Consider the following 24991-nt stretch of genomic DNA (forward strand, 5'->3'; position numbering starts at 1 on the left):
GCTTTGTTTCCCAAGAACTTCCAGTTCTGTAGAATTGAAAGCCATAGTCCTGCTAGCATGTAGGCTGTTGAGCTGGTGTAGCATTGTAGTTGTGTCAGTGTTTTGTGTAATAGTGTATGTGATGGACATGAGATGTTGTACTGTAGATCTCAGTCCTAAAACCAAGGATGCTGAAGGACTGAGTTGCTCTAGCTTGAGCTGTAATGGACTGGTACCTGTGGTAGAATTATACCATTATAATCTCTATTTATACTGGAGAGATATATTCAGGGTGATGGAATCTAGAATAATTTAGGTTGGAAAATTCCTCTAAAATCATCAAGTCCCACTGTTAACCCAGCACTGCCAAGTCCATATATGTGTGTGTGTGTGTATATATATATATATATATATATATATACACATACATAATGAGATCACAGTAATTCATTATTGTAACGTGCACACTGGAAACTGTTTTGGAATATGAGAAAAACTGAAATACAAAGGAACTTGACTTGTGCTATGAATCTTAACTCTTGAATTAGAAACTTGATTTGTTCGTACACCATCTACTTGCAGCTTTTAAGCTGGTCTGATTAAACACCTATCTCCCATCCTATACATTGATTAGGACAAACTCTAGCTTATTGAAATAATAAAAAAGTGTTTTGAGCTTTGTAGCTTTCCTTCTTTTTGGAGTAAAATTCTATGGGTTTTTTAAAAATTATTTTTAAGATTTCAGTTTCAGTTCAACTGCTCTGAACACAATGTAGTATCATTCAGTCTTTTGAACAACTTCTGCAATATTGGTCAAATGATTCCTACTATCTGCTTGAGGCTGGAACTAACATAGTTCATATGCTTTCCTCTGTAAGTCAGGTCTTTCACTTTGGGTATAAGAAAAGTCCTTTTCCGTGTTCTTTTGTGTTCTCTGCAGGATTTCATTGGTGTTTTGCAAGTGTGTCTGAAAAGTTGGTGTGTCTCTGTGTTAACATAGTTCTTGTATTTTAAGACAGAAATGTGATACAGGGTCTGTTTTTTTTTTGCTTAAATCTGGGGAACAGTATAATTCAAGCACTTTTTAATCAACAAGTGTTATTTCATTACCTCTAGTAGCTCATTTACCTGCTGCTGGTTTTGTGTTTTAGAAGACCGTGATTGAAACTTTCCTCCCTGAAGCAGTAGTTTGAAAGTCAGAGCAGCGGCAGTGGCAGCAGCCACAGCCCTCTGTGCTTTTCATCCTGCTGGGTGCTGTGTCGGCAGTTCATTCTGTAGTCATCCTGTGTGGGGTTCATCCTGTTTGGAGTTTGTCCTCAGTGGAGTTCATCCTGTGTGGAGTTCATGCTCCAGCCCCCTCCCTTGGGCAGTTTTCCTCCTGTAAGCACCTCATGCTGTGTTATCTGGTTTGGTTGTCTGATAGGTGAAAAGAGCTTTTGATCACTGTCCTTTTTTAACCAGATTTTGATGTCAGGAAGAAAGCTGATAAATGCTTTTTCTTCTGATCATCTCTGAGAACGTATGTTTAAAGGACCATGAATTGTGCTCCCACTCACTGAAGAAATTCTGTTTAAAAATTATCTCACGTCAGTATCCATTATATTTTCTAGTACTCTCTTTGAGACCTCTGGATTTTGTCTACTCCATAAACACTACTCTTCATGAAATTTAACATTTTCTTGCCTTTAGCCTTGTCTCTTTTTTTTTTGTTTCTACTTTGTACTTCCTGCTTGCTTAGGTAATCTTGTTTCATGTTTTGTTTTACTTCTGCCTTTCAGTTTTCCCAGACTTCAGTTGTATCTTTGTTCTAAGTACACCTTGGAGGCTTATGGCACTAATCGGGGCTTATGATGCTTGTTTTGCCTATTACATGTAATAAGAATCAATACCTCAGCTTGATTCTACCTAAGACTTCCATGTCTTTAAACAGGAATTAGCTTGAGCCCCATAGCTCTGGCTAATGCCAGACATCACATCTGTATTCCAGCTCCTGAGGACAGCTTTCCTGTCCAGGCACAGATGGAGATTTGGAGGACTGCAGCTCCTCCGTGACCACAGTCAAATTACCCGAAACTCTGAGCTCAAAAAAGCCCGGCCTCCCTGGAGTAAACCTAGTCAGGCATGCAGCCTGGAGCTGGGCAGAATTTCTCAATCCTATTTAATTACACAGATATCTGTCTTTAAATTGTGTTTCTGCAGGTGCATTTATTTTCTCATAGAAAGTCTTAATCCTAAAAAAAAAAAAGGAGGGCTTGAATTTAAGCATTGAACAAGTCTATTGCTGATTACAAACTACACTGTAATACAAATAAAGGTAAATTTGATGCCACGTGCCCAAATCTTCATATTAGTTACTTATTTAAAGCTAATCTATATGGTCACTTAATATTTACAGTCAGCTGTAAATATTCTTGGTTATTATGTATCAGTAGCTTTTACGGATAGCTTGTTTGACTACAGTTGTAGATATGTTTTGACAACTATAAACATTTGTTTTTCCTTTGTAGGTGATCGCTTAGAGAACAAAATTTGCCTTTTAATATCCTAGTGAAGTGTCAGGAATAGTCCAGAACATAACAAATTATATAGGAATAGTATAGGAAGTATAGGAATCCTATAACATATAGGATTTGTTATACTATATAACAAATATAGTGTATTTGTTATATTCTGGATTATAGGAAAAGTCCAGAGTATAACAAATTATAACAAATTATTTTAGCTATTTAATGGATAAATTAATAGCCTGCCCTTCTGCAGTTTTTAATGGTCATTAATAAGTAACCTATGAGAGAGAGGTAATCCCTTTGAGCATTGCTGTGTGTTGTCCTAAAATGAAGCTGAGGTTTGATGACTCTAGTTTGTGGAGAAATTAATGATATTGAGTGTACAAAATTACTTTAATACGCAGTAGATTTCCCTGTGTTTTGAAGATCAAAGAAAGCATAAACATGAAAACAAATAGTATTTATTTACTTGTTTTGCTCTAAGATAAGTGGAATCCCAAGTGAAATTAAATTTATTTTAATTATTGATTTAATGTCAAATAGCTTGCATGGCAGGAGTGTTTCTTCAGTTGTTTTTTAGTGAGTGGAATTGATCTGAATATGTTGCATATGGTTCATACACTTTGTGTTTACCAGTGAACCATGTTACAGTAATAGTGAGAGGATGAGTTTCTTTCGTAATTCTCCCATGCTGTTCTGTATACAAAGGGACCAGCCTTAAAACTTACTTGGATATATCTGGAATCTTGTAGGGGCGACTACCAGAAAGCAAAAACATTAAAAAATTATTTCAAGGATTTTTGGCGTGTTTTTTTTTTTTAATTGTAGATATTTCAAAACCAGATTTTATGTTTCATATGGCACATTTCTTTATGTTTGTAATTTTTCTTTAACAAAAAGCATTTTAGGAAAACCAAGTAATCCTGGTATTGAGAGGAAAAGTAATTTCCAGGAAGCTTAGATTTTGCTTGTTTTTCTAAATTAACAATTTTCAAAACAGAAGTGGTTTTGAAGTATTTTCTGTGAAGAGAATCTATGTTCAAATTGTGACCATCATCAGTATTTTGCTTTTCTTCAAGAGAAATTGGTTAGTAATGATTGTGGTGGGGTATTAGTTTGAGAGGTACAGATGTGCCATTAAGAACTTGTATTCATCGTGCAAATCATTCATTGCCTTTCACAGTCCTCTTACAATGTTTTAAGTTTGACCATTAAATATATGTAACTGAATATTTATGTACATCTGTAAATATTTCAAGGCCATGACTCACCTAGCTCCTTCCAAACAGTTCTCCTTCACTCGTAGTACCTTCGCTGTATAATTTCAGATTCTTAAATGAAAATAAACTCCTGGAAACCTAAAACTTATTTTGTAGTCGGTAATGTTCTGTTATGAGCAAGCATCTGATGCATTAATTCAAGTTCCAATGTTACAGTATGTCAGGGGTTCAGTGAATAATCAGGGCAAGTCACATTTCTCTGTACTAACAAATTGGGTGTTTTCAAGTGTTCCATATTTTCAACTTGATAAATGTTTAATGATGACAGCATTTAATTATGTGTTCAAATTCCAAAGATTGTGTTTATCATGAATTATTTACTAGGGTGAAGATTTTATTCATTTTTTTTTGTTCAGTATGGATTACTTTAGGAAAAGGGACTTCAGAATTGATTTAATGCTTGTTTAATACCTAACTGACTATGACTTTCTGATGCTTCATAAACCCTTTGATGGGGTGGGGGAGCAGGGGGGAGGGAATGTTTAGTCAAATATTTAATCTTTATTTCCAGATCACAGGATGTTCTGAGTTGGAAGGAACCCAAAAGGATCATCAAGTCCAGCTCTTTAGTGAATGGCCCATACAAAAGTTGAACCCCCACCCCTGTTTTCAGTTTAAGTTATGAAAACGCATGAGTTTTTGTGCAATTATGGAGAAAGTCTTTTTGAGAAGGATCAGAATAAAGAACAGTGTCTTTTGGAACAGAGATCAATTGATACTTTGTGTAAATGAGCCTACACTCCATGAATCCTTCAAAGTGCAGATTATAGAGGGATTTTTTTTTTTCCAAGGATGGTTAAATTCTGCTTATTACATTTGATCACATGGGTCAAGCTGGGCTGAACTGCCCTTTCTGTAGTTGTAGAGTGCTGTGAGTGGAACAAATTAGTGTTACTTTGGCCAGAGAGCTGAAAAGAAATGAGCAATGGGATGTTGGTGGGGAGGGGTCCCTAGGGAATTGCAGTGGAAAACCTTCTCTGTTACTGTGCATTTATTTTAAGGCACAAGTGGGGAACCAAGCCTCAATGTGCTGGGAAGTCTATAAACATGTAATAAATAGATCAGTTGCCAGACCTAAAGAATTTGAGGGCTAAGTCAGATGAAAGACAGTAGGTAAGGTAAGAAGTTGCAAAGTAAAGCATAAAGTAACAGGAGACTGTTACAGTATACTTGTGTCTGAACTCTGAGAAATTCTTGTATAAAAGTATTGTAGGAACTGATTATTTCATATTGATACAGTTACGTGGTAATTTAAATGATATAAGTGTGTCAAACACCAGGAAAAAGTAAAAAAGAAAGTTAAACCATCAGAAGATAAAATAAGTAACTGAACTACCTACTGATGTCTATGCTGATTATTTGTGCCACTGCAGTGGAAAGTTCTTTCAGTATTGCAGAATGTCCTGAAGGTTCTAAACTCCCGTAACCCAAAGGGATTTGTTTTGGTGGTAGAATGCAGGTTCTCAGTACGAGTGTGAGGAGGCATGCCTGTGTGTGTCACTCCTGATTAGGCTGGAGTGGTAGATAGAATAAAATGTTCTACAGTGTATAAAAATATACTAGATGAGATTATTAACTGCTTACTAGGCTGCAGAGGAAGGTTGAAATACTTTAGAGCACTGATATCAAAGCAACTGTGTGATGCATGTGAACCATCTACTGTGGGGATTACCTCATATATCAGGTGCCTTTTTCAGTTTATGTCTCTATGCCTGTTGCTTTCTCAGATCAGCCATCTTGTGTCCTTGTATTTGGTTGTGATCAATTAAGAAGACAAAAGGCCATATTTTTCATACTCCTTCAGCATCTGTAGAGGTATCACTTCAGGTGCACAGTGAGAGAAAGTTTTTGGAGCATGCATTTTAGTGGCATATGAATATTAAAGAATTTTGGAATGATGCATCTCATTCTTGAAGTATGTTCTGAAGGAGCAAGCTTAATATGTAAAATAAGTTTTGAAAGAAAGATTCAGCCTCATTTGGGTTTGCTGTTGTGACACTGCTCATCAGCTGTGCAACACTGAGGTATTTCAGTGTCTGTCAGGCTTGTAATCTGATGAGCTATACTTGGAATAAACCTGAGTTGATGAAACAATCACTGAGCCTTTGGCTCTCTCAGAACTGATTAGTGAAAATCTAGCTGGTCTTTGCTCATGTGACACATAACACTGTGCTCTATGTACCAAGGCTGAACCATGGAGATTTTGCACCGTGCCTGACCATTACTTAATGTTAATAGCTGCTAAGGGCATGGTCACCTCATTAGAGAGAGCCTACGTCCTTGCAAACATTAGAATTGTGATTATGTAAATACTTCAGTATTTGCTGACAGGCTGGGGAGTTTCTTATTGATATTCCAGACAGCTCTGGTCATTTTTCCATAGATATCAGTAGTGCAGTGACTGCTAAATGCAGAGGAATGATTGATTCAGATTTATGCATGTTAATTTTCAAGCTTCTGTCTAGACTCCGTAAAATTAGCCAGTCATCCACAGAGATACAACTGAATTTCAAGGTATTGCTTGCCAAGTCTGACACGTGCTCACGTGACAGCTGCACAAAAAGCAGTGACTCCTTGCTGTGTACATACAATACCCTGTGTGGAATATACTGTTCATGCATTCGGTTTGTAGTAAATGCACTCAACGTGCTTCAGGGAAACCTTCTATTGGAGGATTTGTACAAACCAATTGACGTGATTACACAAATCACATATATTAGATTATGGGATTGGTCCTGAAGTCTGTGGGTTCATTTGAAAGTACAGTCAAGGTTTGTGGCTTTCATCTGCAAGCAAGCAAGAATACTACAAAATAAACTGAGGTAGTATTATACTGAGTGACTTGATCCAAAATCTGTCTAATAATAATTCAGTGAAATTCCAGAATGTCTTTGGCACACTGCATTAGTATCAAGTAATTATCTCCAGCTAAGATAAAATGAGGGTCAAGATTGGTTCTGGCTCTTACAGCTGAAGTGTTGCTTGTGTTATTGAACATGTAAATTTAAAGCTGCATTAGGAAGAGATGAAAAAAAAAATCCTCAAAAAATGAATTATGTAATGACTTTTTTGAAATTCTGGTCTCAAGTTGTTTTCAGAAGTAAAGGAGGGTTACTGGCAATTAAATCAATGTTAGTTGGATAGACACAATCTGCCATAAAATGCTATTAGCGGAATACTTCTTGTGTTGAGCTCAGTATCTCAAGTTTAAGGCTCTTAACTAGAAAGATCTCATTTCTTATAAAATGATTACACTAGGTTTATAATTTGGCATTTTGTGAAACTCATCAAAATTATACGTATGGGAGAAAGATCATAGCCTGGTGTCTTATCCTGACATACTTTAGACTAGTAAAATAGTAAATGATGCCACTTGGTTAGTGTGGTTTGGTCTAGCCCTGCCATCACGGAATCATTGTACTAAGGTCTGACAGGCAATGCCATCTAAATATTTGGCTGGTACCTCTGAATGCTGCAAACACTGTTTGACCTATGTGTCCTTTATCTGATGGCGTATTTCAGATCATTGGATATGAAACTGATGTTGCTGTGGGTGTCATGCTGCAGCACAAACAGTTTCAAGGCTTTCCTGCTCAGCCTTTCCCTCATGACAGGACCTTTCCCCACACATTTTCTTCTTCATGCGTGTTCTTCTCAAAACCTACAGACACTTTTTGCAGGGATCACATAGCAGTTCTGCTTTTGCTTTGGAGAAGGGTGTGAACAGCTCTTCCCAGCACTCCTGTGGCCCAGGAGCCCCATTTCAGCCCAGCCTGAGGCCCACTGACACTGACACCAACCCTGCAGTAGTGACAGCCTTCAGCTGTGTCCCAGCCCTGCTCAGCCAGGCCCAACCCTCAGGATGACATCCTGGCCTGGCCTCAGCACATCCCTGTCCCCAGGGCTGGGGCTGCCCCGCTGTGCTATTCCCTGGCTGGAAAGCTGAGGCTGGGCCCTGCCAGCTCCATGGAGAGCCCCCACTGCTTCTGCATCCCAGGGAGCTTCTGGACCTCACTGGCACATGGGTGCCAGGATAGCATGGGAGGATCAGCACCTGCTAGTTTTAATATAATTCACTATTTCATGGGTTTAGGACCCTGATTTTACAGTGATCTCAGCATATTAGCCATCACTATGGGAAGGGATCCAGCTGCACAGAACAATATTAATCCTTGAAACAGTTTGAAAACGTACAAAATTCTAATATGAGATTATTTTCTTCACTGAGGAGGGTGCGGCAAATCTCAGCTGATAAATTGTGTGACTAAGCCAATTCCTTTCTTGTGTGAATATATTAACTGTGATGATAATACCCTGAGAAATCCAGAGGGTCAGTTCTTCAGAAGTAGTTTGATGAAAATTTGCATTTATTTCTAACAGACTTCAGTGTCTATCTGTTTTAAAGATCTAGGTGAAAATATTTTAAAACCCATATCATGAAATAGGAATAATGGAATTTAACATTTTTTAACTCTGACTCTGTGTTAGGTGAATGTATTGGTTGGCTGTCAATCACTACTGTGATTCTCACCTAACTCTCTGAATCAGTATTTGTGCAGGGGTTTGTTGGAGTTAATCACTTTTTTATCGTGACCCCTGTAAATCCAAATATAAAAATATATTATCAGTTGTTTATATTCACTTCTTCTAGAACAAGAGAAGTGCTTAAGAGTATGAATTTGCATCAGAATAATTCATAAAGCAGTTTGTTTCAGGGCTGTTTATTCCCTTCCAAGCCCTCTCACAAAGCAGCCACAGTAGAATTATGAATATTGAGGTATTTTTTTTAATCTCTTCCACAGTTGTCCCATGGAAGCAACTTGATCCTGGATAGGGATTTAGTAGACTGTGGGCGCAAGTTAGGATTGCAGGAGGCATTGCCAAAGAATGCAGCTGGAGGTGAGTGCTCAATGCCAGGGACAAACAATACAACCTCTGATGTGAGTTTCCATGCCATACAGAGTTGGTGAAGATCCAGGCAAAGACGTTAAGTATGTTCATCCCAGCACACCACAGCTAAGAGGAGAAAAACCTCATGGAATAGAGTTGGTGCCACAGCAAAACATTTCAAGTAGGTTGGTGCCTGGAATTTACCTGTACTGTAGCTACATCTACCCCCAGTAGGGGAAAGTATAGTATTTTCACAATAAAAATAGCTTTGGTTGTACTCATGAGTTGTGTTGGTATTTCAGAGGAACATCTGTGGTTAGCAGGTAGGATGGTTCTGTCAGTGTGAGTCATTTCAGTATTTCCAACAGATAGTCCTGTCTGAGCAGCTGTCCTGCAGAGGTCTCTTGCTCTGCTTCTCAGACAGCTCTGCCTTGTAAACATTTTGGTTCTTATCAGCCCTGTCAGGAAGCAGACAATCTGCTGCTCTGTCTATACATTAAATTGTATTCTGAAAATGGAAATATTTGGAACACAAATGCTTTGAATATTTATTCAAAGCAGCACAGTGATACAATGCAGCAAAAATAATGAAAATGCTAGGCTCAGTGTTGCAAAGTGATAACTCCATTGAAAGCACCTTGTGGAGGTGGGTGTATTTCTGTTTGCTATAATTACACAATGTGGAGAACTATTAATGGAAAGCCTGTTTATGCAAACCCTGAGGAGGATGTCACTGAGATGCAGAGTTCCCTTTGTGTTCATGGTGGCATGCCTTTGATATACAAACAAAAGACAACTGCTTTTTTCAAATGCTTTTTTAATCAAGAACCCCATTTTGTCCTTTTCTGTCAAAGTGTGCTGTCTTTTGTTGGGACTGGTCTACGTGCACTTTTCATTCCATTATGTTCACATCCCTAATGGAAATAGCTGTCTTCTGCCATGGGCATAGATGTATAGTGTCAAGATACCTTATCCCAGAGATGTCCTTTATTCTTGCTTTCTAAGACTTGCTTATCATGGAACAAACACCTTTGTACCTCTAAGTCTCCATCCACCTTAGGACAATTGTACCACTTTAATTACACTTTTATAATTAAATGATATGATTTCTGCACGTGCACTGTATTTCATTGAACACATTGCTTTTGAAGTGGTTTTTTTTAAGATATCCATCTTATTCCTAACAGGTTTGTGTGTAATCCTACCTCTCAGTACCAGTAGTCTGTTACGTATATCTAGGTCCCTGATGGTGCATTGTATCCTCAAGTCATTTAGCCCTTTCTCTGTTCATAATGACATGACTGACCCCTTTGAGGCAATTCCTTAAAAGAAGATAACAGTTTTTTCCCCTGACCTTGACCACTAGGCTGACGTTGTGTTAGCTCTCCTGAGGACACTGTTCTGTTTCCCTCAGGAATGTGAAAAAGTAATTTCCCCAGATAACAGCCAAAACCCCAATTAATCTTAGATTAAAGAAAAAGAGGATTTATTGGCATTTTATGGAATAGAGAGAAAAGGAAAATAAAAGATAGGAGATGTTAAATTGCCTGAAGTAGAATCACAGACTGTCCAGTTTCTAGCATTACTCTTCAGTTTACTGAAAAATTGGTGGAATTTTAGCTGGTTTTAACCACATAACAGTCCAATATTGTCTCATTCACAGCCCAAAGCCACGTCTGTCTTTTTCTGTCAGAGCTGGACAGCCTGTGACATGCTGTCTTTGAAACACTGTGTGAGGCTGGAAAACTCCCTCAGTGACTTCGTCTCTGAATTTGATGTGAAGGTGTCAGTCGTTACAAAACATGTTTATTTTCCCTGTGGGATGCTAAAAGGCACGTGGATTGAACCAAGTACGCAAGATTTTAATTTTCGTTTTCCTGGTATGTTGTATTTCAACACATGATTTTTTAACACCTTTTGTACAATGTGTTTCACATCTCATTGTGATCTTCCAGAGGATCCATTGTCTTCTCATTACCTGTTTGAATGGGACACTAGGTACTTCCTAGTTTGAAACACAAGAACATGAACTATTTGCATATTTTTAATTAACCCTCTCTTTGTATAGATTAAGATTGCCTTTAGTAACTGTCAGATTTCTTGGCCAGTTGAATAAACAGCTTCTTGCATGCATTTCAATTACTGCACTATTATATTGCTAATGAGTCTAAGCAACAGTTTCTTGGAGGCAATCTTAATTTAGCAATTTCATTCACATTTTTGTACAGGTACAGTGTTCCAGGTATGTAATTAATGGTGCCATGTCAGCCTTAGAGGTGGATAGAGAATTAAAAATCAGCATGACAAATACATCAGGTATAATTCAAATTGTGAAACCATGTTATAACTTAAGTTATTTTCATACCACAGAGTCCCAAACTGTTCTGTGGTGTACACATAGAATGTACATTGTACAGACCATTCTGCCCTCAGAAGGCAGCAGCCAAATGTGCAGTATTTGACTTGGGAAGGCTCAGTCATGGCCAGAACGTGACTGTTGTGAACCAGACATACCATCTTCATCTCTGGGAGCAGACAGGCTTTTAGGGCTTTTGTGGTCTTGTTGGGAGGGTTTCCTCATGACAAATGGAATGAGCCTTGCAAGGTGAAAGGTCGAGCTTACCAGTCTTACCAGTATAGCCAAATTCTTACCAAAACCAATGTTTATGTTGCAACCGTTGCAAACAGTTGCAAACAGGTGCAAATTTTGGAGTTTCCGCAGCATGCAGAATGTTCTGTGAAGCTGTGGGCTGATGGACAGCTGCAAAAGCAGTGGGATAAACAGCAGTAGGATGATTTGTAAATGAACCTTAAGTCTTTTGTAGTTAGAGAGAGGAAACGTGATTAGAAATAATTCTCACTCTACTCTTAAAACCAGGGCTCAGCTTTTTGGCCAGATAGTTCAAAGTCATCTTTGGAGCTATTGTATTAGGAAAGCAACCAAAGAAATTCTAGGGTCAAATGTAAAACAACATCAGGAAGGTCAGAGAGGTGCATTTGCAAGTCAAGAAGACATTGAAGGGGATCTAATTATAGGCTTAATTGCTGTAGGTAATGACAATTCAAGCTACTATATTTAACATAGCCTGGATAGTATAACTGAGGTCATCCAACAGATGAATCCAGCAAATCCAAGGCAGATTTTCAGGAAGCATTTAGAAGAAAAGGGGAAGTCCTAGACCCACTGAAGCCAAGAAAGCTTTTATCAGCAAGCCAGGTCTTCCAGCAGAGTCCAGGTTTCACCCTTAGCACAGAAAGGCTGTGGCTTTGCTTCACTGTGATTATTCATAAATTTCTGGTAATGTATCTGCTTATAATTTTGCTGGAGCAATGCCCGTGATATTCTGTGGGGTTTAGAGCTGGGAGTTGATCCAGGGAACTATGATCCCATTACAAGCCCATTTCTGGTTTGTGTGGTGACTTTAGCTGAGGAATGTGGGAATTTTTAATGATTATTTGCTCCTTAGTCTCTTCACTTCTAAACTACCAATCAGTCTTCATATAAGCTTAAACATCTTTGATGAACAGTCCTATGTAAGTGCAGTAACTTGATGCTCAAGGAGGAGACAAACAAGGCCCAGTGAAGACTTGACACTGGTGAAGTTAGTTGCATTTACTGCATTCCTACTTGTTCATATTTGTAGTTCACAAAAGCAGAAACAATGTGGTATTAGTTCATGGTCTATAAAACAAAATCACATTTTTAGTCTTGCATTTCAGTTGGTCTTATTTTTATGAACTTTGCAGTTGTGTTTCACTTGGGATGTATTTGGCTGCTTGACAAAGTGGCTGGAGATTTATAATTCCTTATTAGTAACTCAGGGCTCTAAAGGGAATAACAGAGTACTTATTTACTTTTCTAGGTCAGACTCATGATGTAGGAGTTTAATGAACTTCTGCTAAACAGGAATTGAAGCAGAATTAGAATCTCAGAGTGCATCTGTCCAATAAGGTTATTAATCTTATTTTCTATAGGTTAGATGTTTTTTACTTGCACAAGGTGGTTTAGGCTGCATTTTCTAAGTAATCAGCCAAGAATATGAGACTGCCATACGGAACCTGGTATTAGGTTAATGCACTGATGTGATTTTGCTCTGAAATTGCATTATGTCAAATAACTGTATTTGTGTATCAATGTTAAGGGCAGTTAGATCCCAGTTCACATGTGCTGAAAAAGAGTTTGTGATTCACATTAGCAGCCTGACTATTACTGCAGTTTTTATGCCTCTCAGATGTTGTTGGGATCAATAAGGAGGGAACTTCTCTGTAAAGAATACATTGAAATCTATCTTCAGGAAGAAAGGTATAGTGTTTATGCTTCCCTGTTAGTGTGAAGGCAATACAGTGTTTCATATTCTTACAGCAGATAAACATTGGATTTACGTGATGGTGCAAAATTAATGATGGAGATAGAGATGCATGAAAGGAAGACAAAAGCATATTACATAGGTAGAGTCATGCTCTGCGTTGGACTTGTATGGCCCGAAATAACGTCTCCTCTTGTAACACTCAGAAAGGTCTGTGAAAGTGGGTAAAACAGTAATATATTTGAAGTATTTTAACTGATACTGTCTAAGCCTTAGAGGTGTAACTGTGTATGGACATAAAATGCCAAATCTGCTTAGTTTATATAGTATTCAGTAGATATATGTACATTAGCATAGGTATAAAAGACAATATAGTTATTTGGGGGAAAAAAAACCAGAAAACTTAAATACACACCAAGAGATAATAGAAAACAATGAGGGAGGAGTTGTATTAAATATCTGTTGTTATGCTTATTCATAGCTCTGAGGAAACACCTTCCTTCACACTGTCCTAATGCTGGTCCTGAAATAAGTTCCTCTGCCCTTTTTTCAAAAATTGGTGTTCAAGATAAACTTTGCAAAATTCCTCTGAGCCCTCAGTTAAACAAGAAGGTCCTCTGCTCTGCCATGGAGAGTAGCCTGGTGGTTAGTGTGCTTATCTGCAGTGCAGGAGGCAAACCCTTCCTTCTTCCGTGGTCAGAAGTGATTTACCATTCTTTCTCAAGGAAGCAACCCCAATCTTTAAACTTCAAACTCATGTAGGGGTCAGACTGCTCTGCACTTCTGGTTGAAGCTGTGCCTGTAGGCACAGAGATCCGAGCAAGGGGAGTGTGAGCTGAATGCTGGGAGGAGCTGGGTTCAGCCGCTGCTCTGTCTGCATCTTATCCAGTGACCATTTCACAGAGAGCTCCTGAAAGCCCTCGCGTGTTGATGAGCTTCTTGAGCCACCAGGCAAGCATGTTGTGCAATCTCTGTTCACCGTCTCTTCTTATTCATTCTTTGGCTTATTTCTGCATTAAGTAATGGAAAGGAGTATTGAACTTAAAATGCATTTTCTCCCTTACTCCTCATCAACCAAGTGGCCAACTGGCAGAGAGTTTCAAATCCTAATTATGCTCTACAATGTAAGAGAGAAGGCACCTGGCATCCAAATATTGAGCTAGGCTCTAAGAGATATGGGAAAAAACTAGGCTGTAAGAGATATAGCCATGTTATTAAATGAATCTGATGTGGAAGAGAGGGGGAAGAGGAATTTTTTTTTCCTTTTCTGGTTTTGACCAGAGAATTACTTGGCTCAAAAGCAATAAACTACTATTATTCTTGTAAAAACTGCTTAAGCAGAACTTCAAATAGTACAATGAAGTTCCTATTTAGTAGTAAGCAAGCGAGGCTGTTCTCAATGTGACAGCTAAGCAGAGAAGTGGATACAGGAAGCTTTCAAAGGAAGCTTTCAAAGCATTATTGGTCAGCCTGATTTTATAGTTGGTCAGTGGAAGGACTGCTTGTAGTTGCTTGTTTACTACAAAGAAAGACTAAAGCAGTTGGAAATTCTAGAGCTATTGAGGGCAATGCCTTGTCCAAATGGCAGTGGAGGCTGTTGCCTTGTGTAGGAATGCAGTAATGGGAATAACTTCTTGTGTGCTACTGTTGATGGTGATGGGAGGACATCAGACCCCACACCTATGGTAAGGAGCCAGGTAGATGCTGAGAGAGGAGAAAATATGTGATTGCAGCCAGGCACGGTTGTTTTAGAGGAGACAGTAATGCAGAATGATTTGTAATGTAAATCTGGCAGAATTTGGCATGATTGAGGGGGTGATGCAGCTTGCCTTGTAAAAAGCACTTCCCTCACCGTATAGCTGAATCTCTGCTAAGATTACTTTTTTCCCAACATAATATACTTGTTTTGCTGTAATAATAACATGTCTCTAGAATAAAAATTGCCTAAGAATGGCAAAGGCTGACTACTGAGGAAGATTCTCTCTCTTTGGGAGGGGTCAGTAGAGACAATAATGTGTTAATAGCATTCCTGTCCTTTTCATTGATATGGATTTTTTTTTCCACTAAGATATATGAACTGCCTTGAAAACTGGGTCAGCCTAAATGCTGTCACAAGTGCTCATCACCAAGCATATATTGCTGCATACCTGTCACACTCGGCAGCTGGAACGAATTTCATGAAGAAACCAGGGTAAAAGGTGAAGCTCAGCAGGATTACTGGCTGTGAAGGAATCACCCTTTTGCAGTTTTTCTGGTACAAAACAAAGAAAATGGGTGAAATTATACTCAAAACTGATAAATACAAATAGTATTTGACTTTTTGTATTTAAACTGATATTTTTGTTAGTCAAATTTATTTGCATACATACGGTAAATGCAGTGTAATTCCCATGGTGGATTATTCTTGCTGCTTAAGAGGCTGAATTTATTGACATATCTAGACATGGAAATTTACTGGGAATTGCTTGAAACCCTTTAGGGGTTGAAAGCTCTTTAAATTGAGTCAGTTTCAGTGTAATAAAGGGCCTGTTGGTAATAACGTAAAATATTATATATTCTGCTCACCAGGGAAGAGCTTTTTAGAAGATGCTCTGGTTTTTATGCCAAAGTGAAGTTACGTGGATGAAATCCATGGTGTCTGCTCATGGCATATCTTTGCTCCAGCAGCTCTTGATCATGGTTCATCATAGTTTAGGATTGGAGCTGGAGAATACCAGGATCTCATCCTAGAGGGACTGTCCAGCAGTGCTTGGGGAACAGCGGCCTGGATGTGCCTCTGTGCTGCATGGAAGCAGGGAGCTTGCCAGCCTGAGGCCAGGGCTCAAGACTGAACTCTCCTCACTGTGTTAACACAAGCTGAAGGTGTCCCGTGGGACAGATCACAGGCTTTTTTGTGGGGGTAAGAAAGTGGAGGGGAGCAATAGATTGGACTACCTCTACAGCTGAAGCCTGTAAGTGACTCATCTGCAGCCCTGCCTGTTCAGTCCTTGGCTTTTTCCCTGACAATACCTTCAAGATGCCAGCAGGCAGCGGTGGCTTTGCAATGCATATCAGTCCTGCCAGGTCTAAGAAGGTATCTCATTCATTCCTCATCAGTTTTTAAGGCAGCTTCTAATGTCTCTCATTTGGCATAAAGGATTTTGCCATGTGTTTCAATCAGATAGTTACAATCTCACTCAAAATTTATTTTAGAAACATTTCCGTTCACATTGTCGCTCTGAGTTCCGCACGAGTGCCAAGAACTGGACTAGGAGACCGAAACAGATACATTTTCTCTCCCAGGGTGTGAAGAAATCTTGCCTGCGAGAATGAGTTGAAGTGTTGCTGGGTTTTCCTGAGGAGGAAGCCAAGAGCCGAGAGGACAAAAAGGGTTCAAGTGGCCATACTGTCATTACCAGGACATGTGCCAGGTGACTCATGAGTGGCCAGTTCTCCAGAAGGGTAGGCAGCACAACAGTCTTTTGCCAAAGAGGGAAGAATAAAGCAAATAGAGCCTCCAGTGCATCTTTTTGAGAGGGGTGAAGTAGGAATATATTTTCCAAAACATAAGTGGCATGTCCTGGAGTTCAGGGATGGAGCCAGCAGCAGGGTGGGCAAGCAGAAAGGAGTTGGTGTGATGCTGAAGTCATGTCACCCTGCAGAAGCTTTGTGTATGTAAGATAGTCTCAGGTTTTGCTGCAGATCTGATTCTGGGGAGAAGGATGAATTAAAATGAGGCAGAGAGAATGCTGGGCTTAATTCATGGCAGAGCACTGTTCTCCAAAACCCTGGCAAGAATCCTCACACTAAGAGGGTTAACAAGGAGAATATGGCACACTTCACAGTTAGGAGTACTTAAAAATTCCTGGATAAAGAGTAGATGCAGTTTAAACAGAAATATCTCAGTTGTGATAACTAGAGAAGCCTGAAGTTGCATATGTGACCATTCTTTATGCATTCCCTCGATATCATATCTGTCCTTCTGAGAAACTTGTTCTTATCTAATTCTGTCACCCCATGTGCTAGAGATTTAAGAAAAACACAAAAGACTATGAAATATATTTAAAATTGTATAATTTGCAGTATGGTCAGAAGAGTAAACAGATCATCAGTCATCAAAGATACTACAAAAATCATCAAAGACTACGATATGCAGCAGTTTTTTTCAGTTGGTGATGCCTGAGTCAAGAAAAGCCTTATGTAGTTCTAGAAGGAAGGTTGTCTGCTAAGGTCCAGAAGTGCTGTAATTTCTAGGTTTAAGTCATATAGCAAATAAAAAAAAAATAAAATTAAAAAAATCCAGAAAAAAATATTTAAGCCTTACAGACAGAAAACACAGATGATTTCTATTACATCTTAAAATTCACATTCATGTTGTGAGTTTTTGATCTGCTTCCTTCATATTTCAAAATAATTTCAGGATGTTTCAAAGGTACTCTTAATTTAACATCTTGATTTGCAACAAATTTACTTCATTTACAGTTGTATCACTGCAATGGCATATGCATTGTGTAGAGATTTTAGCCCAGAAAAAAAAACTATGTTTTGGGGAGTGAGCAACTGTGAAAGAAAGGAAAAAACACAGAAAAAATAGTAGAGAAGCTGGGTGCAAAGAAAGTGGCCTGGATTGGAAAGAAAATTCATTGGTGCCAGCCTGCCTTTGAAAGCTTGCCAAAGTGCATTAGACAGTTGGAAACAGTGTTTTAAAGGAGAAATTTAATCTCCTTCCTAGAAGACAGCAAAATTTAACTGATGCTGGATAAAGGGGAACCTCCTGTGATGCTAGATGGCTAATTTTCTCAGAGAATGTTTAATTCTCTCATACTGCAAGACGGCATTTACCACTTCACTAAATAGAAATTGCTGCTTGTGAAAATCTGTTCAGTAAATGTTATTTTGTAGGGCGTGTTGGCATGTTAGGCAGTCCTGAGGCTTCTTTATCCATTTTGACCCGATCTGCTAAACAACTGCATATTTTCCTTCCTTTCTTCAGTGAGCTTTAGCTGAATAAAAAACCCTGCCAATATTCAGTAAAACAATCAGATAAGAAGAGGCATGGTATTAAGATGAATGGTTAATATGGGAAATATTTTTCGATATAGAAGTATTCCACTTGCAGTTGTGTTCATTTTATCCATGCATGTATAGTGCACAATTATGGTATAAAGGATTACATACACCCATGTGCAGCAGACTGCATGGTAGCTACCAAATCTTTACTCTGTAAATAATTCACATTTATTGCCTAGCGGAATCAGACTTTTCCAGTCTGGGAGGAAAATAAAGTCTTGTCAGTCCATCATGTTGTCATTATCACTGATGCCTACTAACCAATTCCACAAATGTGAAAGTCTAGATATCCTACCTCTTCTTGGATAAGCTGTTTGATTCCTGGAGCTAATTTGCTCAAGTTGCATCTGTCTTTCTCAAACTTCATGTAGGATTTGCTCTGGGTGAGAAGAACAAAGAGAATACTGGTAGTAGTTTGTGCTTTGGGCTAATTTGGAAAGAGTAGAATATTTTTGTATCCCACCTGCTGCTAGTCTTGCTAGTAGGGAGGAAGGAGACTTTTTTTTTTCTGTGATACTCATGGTGCTTAATTAATACTCACCAGAGCTAAGCCCTGTTAAAAAAACACAGATAAATTTTTGGATTTTATTTTTCATTTCGGGTTGGGGTTTTTTGGTGAGTTTTTTTGTGGTGGATTTTGTTTTGTTGTTGAATGTTGCTTTTTTTTCATGAAAAGAAAAGAGGCTGGCCAACTGCCATGAGTAATACAGGAAGGATGCAGTTATATCTGATGAAGACTGTCTGTTAACATTTTGTCTGCCTGTGGGCTTGGAGTTGGTCATTCCAGTCTTTTATTCATGAGGGATGAACACATTGTTAAATATTGTGAGATAATGGGTCTTAAAAAGCATCATTCAGAACATACAAGGGAGGTATTTCGACATGTGAAATGCACAGAACCAGGTTGCCTCAAACCATATTAATTAGCAAATAGTAAATACATCTGTACATTTCCACAGTAAGAGTTGCCTGCACAGCACTTGCATAGCCTGTACTTCATAGGTGGTCACTGTTGAAGCAATTCAGGTTGATGATCAGTCAGACAAACTGCCAGCACTAGGGTGGCACTGGTATGAGATTTTCTGCCAATTGAAAAACAAAGACCTCGGACAGAGTGCAGAGGAAGCCTTTTATTGATATCAAGTTACGGCATTATGCTCTTAATCTGCTGTCAGCCCAGAAGGAAAGATGAATCTGCTTTCTTTGAGTTGAGATGCCACTACCTGTCAAACCAAAATGTCTTCCGTTTATGCACATTAAAGTGAGCACTGAGCAGCACATACCTTTATTGGGACTTTGCTATTCTCGAATAGCAAGGGCTAGGATTTGTTACAGCATAGCATGGAAAGAAGTTAGTCATCCATGAGGTGGAGTAAGATAGGTCTTTTCCAGCCTAACTGATTTCGTGATTCTATGATTCTCCCTTTCACATGGTTTCTTCATTCCTGCCTTGTAAGCCACTAGCCCTTTCCTTCATTTCAGGTGATGCAGTTGCAATTTCAGTTTGTACATTTCCCTTTCTGGTTTTGCTCTTCATTGGCATATAGGAGGGGGATAGGTATGAGAATTAGAGGGAAAAGTGGTGAACACACTCAAAGCCTCAACAGAATGATTTTGGGAGAAGTGGTGTCTTTAGATATGGCTATGACATCTGGATACTTGGGAATTACATCCATGTGTGTGAACTAAAGTTAGAAATACCAAAATACTTATAAAGGGTCCAATTTAAAAGTCATGTATCATTTTTGCACTGAATAACTGATTTGTGTTTGAAGTTAACACCATTTATGTCTGAAATAGAACAGTAAGTGCAGTGTCTCTGTTTGCTAGCACTTCAGGCTTGGGACTGGAATGTAAAGTATAATGTCAGGCAGTGCCTTGCTGAGCCTAATTTATGGCTTTGGAACAGCTTGTTACACACCCGGTGTGGGACTGGGTGATGGGAGTAAAGAAACCTTTCCATGTGCCCTAACAGCAGATTGCCAGGTCTGCAGAGCTCTGCTGCATCAAAAGTAGATTAAATCTTTATTTAAGAAGCACAAGATGGTGATAGTGCTCTTAAACAGTAGCTGCTATTAAAATGTCAGCGTTGCTGTCAGTCACCACCCAGCACCTGAGTTAACACTTCTTGCCCTGGTAGTGAGAGTGGAAAATAGGTGACTACTTACAGTGAACTATTGTAAATGAGGAGCACAGATCTAATCCTTTTTGATACGGCTTATTATTCATCTGTAAGATTAAAAATGTATGTTGTATTACTTCAGGGGTTACACTGACCTCTAGATTTCATGCTCCTGGATTCTAATACTTCTTATGTACTGTTACGTTTTTATTCCATATTTTGGCAGTATCAAGGCTTAGTCATAAATGTGAAAGAAAATGTAAAGTTGCAGATAATGTGGTGATTGTCCATTTTCTGAAAACTTAGGGGTTTTGTCTTGTGAGCGTTGTGCAAAATGGCAGATATTGATATCTTAGCTAATTATTCAATCAAAGAGTTGGCAGGTCAGTCAGTGGGAACAATGTACAGTGCACTGGAATTGATCACACTTCATTTCCCATCAATTGGCAGAGCAAATGGTGGCTTGGATGATAAGTTAGGATCATTGCCAGTCATTTCTTGGGCTTATGCCTTCCATTATTTATTTTTTTTCCCTCCAGACGAGACCTCCCCAGACTATTAGATGAAAGTGAATGTCCTCTGATGTTGGTGAATAAAGCAACGCAGAGTTTTTGTAGCCTCTGAGGGACATGAAACTATTTCTGGCTCTATAACTGATGCTGCTGCATAGTCCTATAATCACCTAACCTTATTGAATTGTCCCCATGTGAAGATTTGATTTCAAATTTTGTAATCATTATACATCATTTATTTTCACATAGATTACAGGTTCATCTGTAAAGTGACACAATTTCACCCCAGAGCTCTTTGAATCTTCGGCTTTCCACTTTAACTCTTTTTGGATATGCTTCTGACACTTCCAGCTTTGGTGATGTACTAGTAATTAGTAGGGTTCCATGACAGATGTATCGTAGCCTTCCAAGGAGTGATGAATCAGATATGTGGCTACGAAAAAATGGTTCCCTAAGACTTCTACTTAATACAGAAACCCAGAGATAAATCCCATGAAGAGCTTTGGTGTGTGTAAAGCAGGACTTAACCCAGTTAAAGCTCTACTCCTAAACATAAATGTAAAGTTTCAGTAAAAAAAAATATTTGCTTAGCTGTTGACTAACCTTGAAAGCACATAAATGAGCTTTGCTGTTTCCTCATTTGAATTTCAAGTGAACTGGATGCCTACATTTGTTTTTTTGCATCTGCCAAAATCTTTGCCCGATTCCCATGTAAGGCTGCTCAAGAGCTGAAAATGAGAATTTCTTTCTCCCAAATGCTCTGCCAGGTTTGGCAGAGCCAGCCTGCATTCCCACAGCCGTTCCACAGCTGGAAGGGATGATGCCATCTACCCACAGGATTTGTTTCTTCAGATCACTCTGGGCTGGAGGGTAGCTCACATTTGGTGTGAGCATTCTGCACGTGTTCCAGTTTCTGGGGTTGTGTTATTTTGTTCCTGTCACAAAGGTAAAGTACTGTTTAGCTTTTGGGATAGAGATTGATTCCTTTGGAAAAGGTGAATGTTCGAAAATAGTCTAGTTGTGACAGGCCAAATGTTTTTGCATTAACAAGCTTTCTTTTGAAAATACATTGGTTTGATTTGCTCTCCCAGGTGTCTGTTGACACCTAGTTGAAAAAAAATCTTATTTCTGATTTGAAACCATCCACATGTTAAATAAATATACAATGAATGAAAATAAACTGTTTTAATAACTTATTTTTTAATTAAATGCAAATGTAGCATCCTTTGCAGTCTGTTAAAGCAAACATAACCCCCAGCACATTTAGCATGTTAAAAAGAAGATTTTTGCTGTGTTCACAATATTACACCGTAATTAAAAAGGAAACCAGCTAAGCCTTTGGAAACTGTCCCCTTCTCTAAAATGTAATTAATTTCTGTTTAATTATAATAGTAGGGCTGTAGCGTGATTATTATTTTTGAGGGGTAGAAATCCTGCACTGCTGCTTTTTTTTCCTGAATGCGTGTTTCTGGAAGGAGAACACATGACAGAAAGGGAAGGATTTGAACCTCACTCCAGCTGTAATTAAGTGCTGACACATCAGTGGAGTTTGGCTGCATTTCTTCAAATGTGGGTTTCCAGGACAGAGGCTCCTCCCGGCTGTGCTGTGCTGTGCTGACAGGAGCTGGCCTTTCTCCTGGGAGGATGCTGTTTTTCTCTTTGGTTGTGCAAATCTGGGCGATAGGCAGGGCTGACACACTGCCTGCCCAAGGTGAAATTCCCACTTTGTCCGCCCTGGTTTTCAGGATGTCAGGTTGCCAGCTGCCCTCAGTGGCTGTCCCTCGTCAGCGCTTTGGGGGCTCCCGGTGCCTGTGACTGAGCCAGGATTATGCTCTCGTGCCATCTCCTGGCAGATTGTCCCCGCTGTGCCCCGTCCTGTGCAGATGTGTTGGTCACAGTGTGCCAGCCCTGTTTGTCCCTGCGTGCCGGCTAGGTGAGATCGGTGTCAGGGCCGGGGGCTGCAGGTGGCCTGCAGTGGGTTCTGAGGGCTCGGCGGTGCCGGCGCAGGCACGGGGACACTGCCCAGAGCCCTGCTGAGGGTGCTCCAGGCTGGGGCTGGCACCTGCACCTGCACACGGTGTGCACAGCAGGGTGGGGACAACTCTGGGCTCCAAGGGTGTGCCAGGAGTGAGAAGCACCAGGACTGTGGGCGTGCGGGCAGCAGATTCCCACACAAAAAACTCTTGACACTCCAGTGTTTCTCCCTGACAAGAAGACAATATCCTGCCTTCTGTCCTGACAGTTGAAACTGTGGCTCTAGAGAAGGTCTGAGTTGGTAAAAATGGGCTGTTCAGATGGGTGAGCATTGTTTGGGGCAGTAAAGCTGGAAAGATGAACATACATGTCCAGTGCAGAAAAACTGATTTAGTAATATGCCTTTTGCTGGGAAGAAACTGACAGAAGATCATTCACGTGACAGGAGAATCCTGGGCTGCAGCCAGGTGTGGCACAGAGCCCTGCAAAGCAAACATTGGTTATGGAATTTAAAACTTCCTGCTGACAGGTTATCAGTTAGATGTCAAGGCATCAGTAATGGTGACTTTTAAACAATGAAAGACTGAGAGTTACTTCATAAAAGTATCTGCAATGTAGAACTTCTTCATGGTTGTGCTGCTGTGTTCTCCTTGTCATTCTTCCATCACCACTACCTCTGTTACCCCTCTTATCATAGCAATTTAGCCTTAATATTTGTGCATTCAGTGTTACTAAAGACAGCAGTGCTGTGCATCCACCTAACTTTTCTTTTTGTTCCTGCCTTCTTTTGACTTCTCTTTGCCTCCTGTTGTGATTATGAAATGGATCCAGGGAGTGATCCAGTGAAATACACTCCATCCCCCAACCCAGGAAGAACTGAGCAGGAATTGTTCAATGCCACTGTCAGGTAAAATGCACTTAAATGACACACACATCACATCCGAGGAGTATCATTTAGGACTAATAATGTAAAATAAAAAGAAGATAAAGTGTATAAAGCACTCAGAAATCCCCTGTGACTCTGGGACTCCATATTGCACCTCTTTGTAGGAAGGTTTTGTTTCTGCTGCTGCTCACTAAGAGGTGATTCCTTTTTTCTTGATTTCTGTAGTGTGTCTTTTAAACCAGCCTCCTGCCATTCTCTCTGGCACACCTTCCTATGCTTCAAATTCTTCCTTGACCAAATGCATTATGTAGCTGTGATTTTAAGTTCCATCATTTTGCCAGTTTCAGATCAGTTACATCTTGCAGCAAGGAATATTACTGAAGAGTGTTAACTAAGTGCCTGGAAATCATGCTTCACTCAAACTAATTGATGGTAAAGCATAAAAAAAGGCATTTGTATGCCACAGCTATAAGCCAGTGTCCAAAACATCTGTGAAATACACAGATCTGAAATAGACTTTACTTCTAGCAAGGTCAGCCCCTGCTCTTGCCCTGTAATTAGCTGACTTGCTATCAGCTCTTCCCTGGCTGAGTTTTTTAAGGGCTCCCTCTTCCCATTTTCCCTGCAGCCCAGGGTACCTTCCTCTGAAGGAGACCTTCCTTTCTCTCCAGCCAGGCTTTTTCAGTGGCTCCTCCAGAGATTCCAGTTTACCTCATCCTTTTCACCCACACAGAACATAGCTTGGACATTCTGCTGCAAACTGAAGAGCACCTCTTTGGAGCAGCAGTGCCATGTTGGCAGATGGAGTGCCAGCTCTTGTCCTTGATTGTCTAATTAACCCTCACTGACAGGTTCATTTCAGTGCTAAATATTTCCATCTAGAAAGTGTTTAATTTCATATTAACCTGCATGCAGACAAATAGATTCAATACAAACATCCTGATTGGATAAATGTGTTTATTTTTGTCTCCTGATCAGGACTGTGGTAATAGTGAACAGTTGGAGAGACATATTTTGAATGCTTGAGACCTTTTAACAAAACTCCCAACACTGAAAGAGCTGACCCCTGATTTAAAACGTTTATTTTTCAATAATATAGTTGTCCAAAGTCCATTAAAATTGTAGTGATACATAGTTGCAGATACACAAATGTTTATATGTCTGTCTTCAATATATTTTTTTTGCATCTGGTTTTCGTCCAAAACTAAAGATACAAATACTTTAGCACAAAACACTCTCTCTTTTTCTTTTCTACATATGTTCATGGGAGAACTTTGCAGTGTGTTTCTGCAGCCTGTCAGTCCTAAGTTAAATGGATGTTTTGGCCACTTCAGCTGCCAGTACCTGTTTCCAGCATCTGTCTTTGGTGTCAATATGCCAGTGATTGTGGAGGCTGCCTTGGGATCCTGCTGTGGAGATGCTACAGCCACCTTGTGTATTATTGAATCTGATGTGTCCTCAGAGAAACATTTTAAATTCAGATTC

At 39.5% G+C, this 24991-nt stretch overlaps 1 protein-coding gene across 2 annotated transcripts in view; it reads left to right on the forward strand.

The window, feature by feature from the left end:
* The window catches only part of ST6GALNAC5 (ST6 N-acetylgalactosaminide alpha-2,6-sialyltransferase 5), a 65640-nt gene that overhangs the window by 20274 nt on the left and 20375 nt on the right, over positions 1–24991 (forward strand). The gene's annotated exons all lie outside the window — the stretch shown is intronic.

Source organism: Motacilla alba, chromosome 8 (assembly GCF_015832195.1).
Source record: "Motacilla alba alba isolate MOTALB_02 chromosome 8, Motacilla_alba_V1.0_pri, whole genome shotgun sequence".
Classification (NCBI taxonomy): domain Eukaryota; kingdom Metazoa; phylum Chordata; class Aves; order Passeriformes; family Motacillidae; genus Motacilla; species Motacilla alba.